This window comes from Manihot esculenta, chromosome 17, assembly GCF_001659605.2.
Source record: "Manihot esculenta cultivar AM560-2 chromosome 17, M.esculenta_v8, whole genome shotgun sequence".
NCBI lineage: Eukaryota > Viridiplantae > Streptophyta > Magnoliopsida > Malpighiales > Euphorbiaceae > Manihot > Manihot esculenta.
The window spans coordinates 27,930,707-27,937,473 of NC_035177.2; positions in this window are offsets into that span (position 1 = coordinate 27,930,707).

Sequence of the window (6,767 nt, forward strand, 5' to 3'; positions counted from 1 at the left end):
ATTTAAAAATAAAAAATTATTTTTATTAATTAATTTCAGGACTGAAAAGTTACTTAATTTAAACCATACAATAAATATTTGCCCATGACTTCATCACAAAAAAAAAAAAAAAATCAATAATTTTAAAACACTTTTTACAAATATCATAAGAGATTAAAAGAAACCTTATCACTCATTATTATTGCCCCTTTTCTTAAAATTTTTATTATACTCAAAATATAAAGTATATTTATAAATTTTTTTATAAATACTTATCATATTAATATATCCAGAAAAAAGAAATTATCACAAAAAACATTTCCCCCAAACATTTGAAAATACACTTTCACAAATATTGTCCCGATTGAGGAATCCCTCTATATATTTAATTATTTTTATGATTTAATTATTCACATATTAAATTTACATTAATTATCGTTATAATCTTTTGAATATATTTTTATTTATTTTTTATTGAAATATTTATAATCTCAAATTAGTTTATAAGTATTTATATTATCATTTTAATTTATTTTCTATTATTTAACTATTTAATTATTCAACTTACATAAATTATTATCATTCTCTTTTTTAAACAATTTTAAAATTAATTTTTCATTGCAAATGAAATTTAATTTATTATTTAATGAAATGTCAACTATATTACATCTTATTTTCCCTCTATCTTCTTGCCTTTTCCTTTTCCTTAACCAATATTTTAGGATACATTACCTTAATAATAATAATTGAAATTTTAATGAAAGAAAATTATTTAAGGCATTTGCAATATTTTTCATCCCATAATACACATTCTAATTGAAATTATTCAAAATAGTCAAATCTGCATAATTGAGTATGAAAATATTTCTATAATATTAAAATAAATAAATACATATATAAATGACAATTTAGCATAATTAGATTCATTAGTGATCGAAGGACTTCATGCATCATTAAATTCATTAGTGATCATAAGCATCACCAAAAACTCACTCTGTATCTTTCTTTTTTCAAAAGCTAAAAATGACACTATGGGGCAAATTAGAGGCACAGTTTGGGATCGATGCTCCTGCAGATCAGTTTCATGATATCCAGTATGTCCCCTCACAAAATTCATAGTTTTGATCTTCTTGAAGGTGAATGGGTAAGAAAGGCGCTATTGTCTGCTGGAAATATTTCCAAGGTGAGCGTTTAATCTTTTTTCAATTTTAATTTTCTTTTTTTTTTCTAAAATTTATTAATCAAGTATAAAAATGAAAAATAGATGGATCTGCCAAAGTAGCTAAGGAAATAATTGAAACCATAGATGATGTGAATTTGTTAACAGTTTTCAAAGTGATCAAAGGAAATGTGTTGAAGGAATATAAGAGTTTCAAGTTGACAATTCAAGCTACGCCTAAGGGAGAGGGCTGCGTGGTGCGCTGGACCTTAGAATATGAGAAGCTCCATGAAAATATACAAGATCCTTACTCCTTGCTAGAGTTTATTGTCCAATTTAGTAAGGATGTTTCTGCTTATCTCATGAAATGCCAGAAGAAATGATCATAGAACATGTTATGCTCTAATATGTGATTTGCGTGATAATTAAATAAGTGCTCTATAATGAAGCACCAATGACAATGCATTTTGCATATGAATTTGTACTTACAACATATTAAATTTTAAAACTTTATCTATGTATTTTTTAATAATTACGTTTCCTTTATCAATATCTATCTAAATTTTTAATATTCGATCGGTGACCATCAACTTGATTTAAATCTATTTTTCCAACTTTTTATTATAAAAAATTAAAAATTCAAATTTTAACAAATAAGAAAAATATCATATACAAGAGTGAATTCTAGATACTCATGAAAACTTACTGACATAAACTATGCTATTCATATCCAGGAATCTTTTCACTAGTCATTTCATCTATTTCAAACAATAATTAATAGCATTGATCAAATCTAATTTTCCTAGGATTTTCAATCAATTTTAAGTTTATCCAGATGTGTTTGAAAAATAATAAATATGATACGTAACATTAAAAGACTATGATCTTATTAAGATACACTGATATATATAATAATTTAAAGGATATAGCCTCTATTTGTTTATAAAGAATAAATTTTTAAAAAATATTTATTATGAAAAATATTTTCTAAGAATAAAAATAACTTTTTAGAATTTTTTTAATTTATTATTTATATTAATATAAAAAAATAAAAATATGCAGCAATCGCGTGTATATATATATTGTTTAAAATAAAAGAAGAAAATATAAATTTATTTTTCTGAGAATGAGATATATAATTATTTAAGGCATTGTAACATTTTCCATCCCATAACACAAACCCTAATTGGAATCACTCACAATAGTTAATGCTTCATAATTGAGTTGGAAAAATCTCTAAACATATATATATATAACAAACACTAAGGATCCAACACAAAAAAGATTGATTCAGAGTTATTATCAAATTATATCTGGTACGGGACGTTGTAACCCAGGTTTCTTCTACGGCACAACAATTTGCCAGATTGAAGAGGTCTGGTTTTCCAGTCTATATATCAGAGATTATATTTTACTATAAAATGATTAAAAATGCAAACAATTATCAAATTATATCTGGTACGGGACGTTGTAACCCAGGTTTCTTCTACGGCACAACAATTTGCCAGATTGAAAAGGTCTGATTTTCCAGTCTATATAATAGAGATTATATTTTACTATAAAATGATTAAAAATGCAAACAGATTTTTGATGTGGAAGATCAGCCTAGGCCGCAACCGCAGAGCATACTTATGATGTTTTAGTTTCATTTTAGAGGTTAGGGTTCCTGCAACCTTAACCTGGGATTCCCCAGAGTTAAGTCAGAGTGAGGGGGAAGAAGAGAAAAGTGCTGTCAACACGAACTTATATAGTAACAGTATAATGAGAGAAATAAAAAACTTACTATATTTTTAAAACTTAAGAACTGATACAGAAATCTGAAAATAGAGAGAGAATACACAAAGGAAATGTAAAGGGAACTTAGAGAGAAAGAGACAGAGAGGGATTACAAGTGTGCCTTCACAAGGGGAGATGCTCCCTTTTATAGAAAATTTTAAGCTTTACTGTTGAGTCACGGGAGTCTTTACTGTTGAACCACGCGAGCTTTTACTGTTCATGAATAGTGACTTTCTGACTTTCTGCCATTATTCTGCTCCTTTTTACTGTTGGTGAATAGTCTGTCTGCCACTTTACTGTTGGTAAACAGTGACTTGCTTGCCACCGAATCTTTACTGTGCTGGATTTTAATTTGATTCTGAAGATGAGGTGTCCCGCTTCTTCTTTTCTTTTCCTTTCTTTTTTACTTTTTCTTTCTTTTTCTTTTCCTTTTTTACTTTGTTAGTCTTGCTTTTTATCTTGATAGCTGGAAGTATGCCGTAACAGTCATCTTCATTACTATCACATGAAGATACCGGGTTTTCAGAGGATGACGTCTCGGACGCTGTCGACTCCGTATCCGAACTGGACTATTTTTTAGACTTTCTCCTGCTGGATTTTTTCTTTAACCATCTTTTTACTGGAAGACCGTTTTGATGATTCTTTACTGCTGGATGACTCTTGATTTAATTTTTCTTTCTTCGATGAAGTAAGCTGATTATACATTTGCTGACAAATCAGCTTAAACTCTTCAGGGTTTTTAGATGCTGTTAGTAAGGCCTGGCATTGGGCCTTTTGGGCTCCAAATGATGGCTCTCCTTGCAGAGTTAATTTTCCAGCATAAGACACAGTAGGAAACTGTGCTCTTTGAAGTATCCATTGCTTTACAACCATCTCTGTGGTGGTATTTCTGAATGAACCCCACCATTTGATTTTATGTTTTCTGACAATAATAGGTATACTAGTTCCTGATGAATACTGAAAATCAAAGAACCATTGGTATATCCAGGGAAAAAAAAAGTTTATGCAGAAATACATCAAGGGAGGAATATACTTTTCATTTTGAGGAGGTTTATAATTGGTTTTAAAATACTGATATATTTGAAATACTTCAGGTGAAATAATCTCTTCCAAAAGACCTCTATACTGCCCCCATTTTAAAAACCAATTTGGAAATTGGATAGTAGTTTTAATTTTTGACTGGTCAAAATATATCAACCAGGAATGAGTATAGGCTGGATTTTGAATACAGAAAATATTTTCCCAAGCATCCATATAATCAAAATAATTATAAGAAGTAGAATGCTTTTTTAAGGTTTTAAATGTTATTTTTGTGTATAAATTCGGGGTTGGCCAGTCTCTTGGATGGATAACCCTTTTTATTTACAAAGAAGAATAGGCTACCAATGTTTTATCATGCTTATCAAAATTATGTTTTATTTTTACAGAATCTGTTTCTTCTAAGATACTTGAATAGTATTCATGAGATTTTGAAAAATCTTTGGGAAGAAAATACCAATTCTCAGGATAATATTTTTTAATGACTGCCCATGGGTTTATATCATTATAACCATTTTCAATTATAATTTCAAAATTAAAGAGTGGTTTTATAATCCATTTATGAAAACTACACCCATGAGAAGATTGGATTTTTGGCAAACCCACAGCCATCAATGGATTTGATTTGTCTTTACTGTCTACCATTTGAGACAGACTAGTCGTACCATGAACGAGTACGATTGCTTTAGGGTTTGAGTTCATACCTGAGTTTGATGAGGATACTATATTCTGTAATGCTTTAATTACCTCTGGCAATTTATTTAATTCTTCTATCCACCTCTTTAAATCTTCTGGGTTTTTATCTTGGGTATTTGTGGTTTTACTGGGTTCAGAAGGTTTTACAACGGTTTCCATGATTTTTTCCGATTGTTCGGAAAGGGCTTTAGTGGGGGAACTGGAGCTGGACTTTATTTCCTTCTGTTTATTCTTCTTCCTTCCCATTTTTCTGTAAGAATTCTCGAGTTAGAAAATCGGGAATATTATTTTGACTACCTTTAATATACTCAATATCAAAATAAAAAATACTCAAAATAGCTTGCCATCTGGCAAAAATCTGCTTAGAGGCAAGGTTTTTAACATCTTTCTTTAAAACATCTTTTGCCGATTTACAATCAATTTTGACTAAAAACTTTTGATTTAACAAATCAGACTGGAATTTATTTATGCAAATTACAATACTTAAAATTTCTTTCTTAATTGTAGAATAATTTAATTGGGCAGAATTCCAGTGTCCCGAGATAAACTGGATTATCTTTTCTTTACCATCTATTTTTTGTTTTAGAATTCCTCCATATCCTACATTTAAAGCATCAGTTTCCACAATTTTAAAGGCTTCTGGATTAGGAAGATATAAGTATGGAATTTCCTTTACTAGTGATTTTATATGTTTTATAATGCTGGTATGTTCCTCATTCCATGGTCTAGTATTTTTTTTAAGTCTGTCATGTAATGGTTTTATCATTCTATTTAAATTTGGATAAAAATCTATAACATAATTTAGACATCCTAGAAATATTTGTAATTGGGTTTTATTAGTTATTTCATCAGGAAATTTATCTCCAAATACCATTGTCCTTTCAATTGGTTGAATAATACCTTGTTCTATATAATGTCCTAAAAATATGATTTTAGTCTGAAATAAATTCATTTTAGTTTTACTTAAGGCTAACCCATTTTTCCTTATTATCATACAGACCGTTTTTAGGTGTTTAAAATGTTCTTCAATACTTTGCTTAAAAATTAACACATCATCTATATAAACAATGCAAAATTTTGAATAAGGGTTAAAAATATCATTCATTATTCTTTGAAATTCTGAAGGTGCACTTTTTAATCTAAAGGGCATTACGTTCCATTCATATTGTCCAAAGGGAACTGTAAATGCTGTTTTATATCGAACTTTAGGGTCGATTTGAATATGCCAATATCCTGACTTCATATCAAACTTACTAAACATATTTGCATTATATAATCTATTTAAAAGATCTTTTTTATTGGGTATTGGGTACCTAATCCATTTTAATGCTGTATTTAAAGGCTTATAATTTACAACTAATCTTGGTGTACCTCTTTCTATTTATGCACTTTTATTAACATAAAAAGCTGCACATGACCAAGGATTTCTGGATTTACTAATCAATTTTTTATCTTCTAATTCTTTAATTTCTTTCTTACAATGCTCTAATAATTCAAGTGCCATCTGAATTGGTCTAGCTTTAGTTGAGATTGATTGTTCCTTAAATCCTTCTTCATATGACAAATCTATACCATATGTTGTTTTCTGATCCAAAAGGCATTAGGATGATCTGCACATAATTCTTTCTCCATAGAATTTTTTTAATTTTTCGATTCTAGTTTTTATAACTTCACTTTCTAATTGATTTTTAATCCTAGTTAGATGTACATTATTTTTTAAGTCTTTTAAATCCTCTGTTCTGGATTTTATTATTGAATTTATTTCCATTGTCCTAATGGAATGTGCTTTTATTAAATTTAGATTTTTTGTTTTAGGTTTTTTTGTAAAATTCATTCTAATATTTTTATTCTTGGTTTTAATTTCTATACGGTCTTCTTTTACTAAATAAGGTGTTATTAGGTTTATAAAGGGGTTCCTAATATTACCATGTGATTTATCTATTGGGATAATAAAAATACAGTTTTTATTTCCAAATCCTGATTTACTATTAATGTTTCTGTTTTTCCTAGAATATTTAAATTAGTTTTATTTGCTGTTTTTAGTTTTTCCTTAGTCTCTTGCCAAAACCTTTTAGGTACTAAGCTTGATTTTATACAATTTAAATCTGCTCCTGTGTTA